Below are 274 nucleotides of genomic sequence, written 5' to 3'. Positions count from 1 at the left end.
TCACATCTTCTTTATCCAATCATCTATCGAAGGACACAACAGTAAAAGTCAAGAACCATATGACTTTACTCATATGTGGGATATAAAACTGAAAGCAACAAAGGAACAAGACAAACAAACAAAAACTCATAGACACAGACAATAGTTTAATAGTTACCAGAGGGTAAAGGGGGGAGGGGGGGCGGTGTAGGACAGGTAGAAGAAGGAAAAGGGAACCAAATATATGTGGATGGAAGGAGAACTGACTCTGGGTGGTGAACACACAATGTGATAT

This window comes from Hipposideros armiger, unplaced genomic scaffold (assembly GCF_001890085.2).
Source record: "Hipposideros armiger isolate ML-2016 unplaced genomic scaffold, ASM189008v1 scaffold_365, whole genome shotgun sequence".
In the NCBI taxonomy this organism is placed as follows: Eukaryota; Metazoa; Chordata; class Mammalia; order Chiroptera; family Hipposideridae; genus Hipposideros; species Hipposideros armiger.
The sequence above is the reverse complement of the archived record's forward strand: the minus strand, read 5'-3'. Positions refer to the sequence as shown.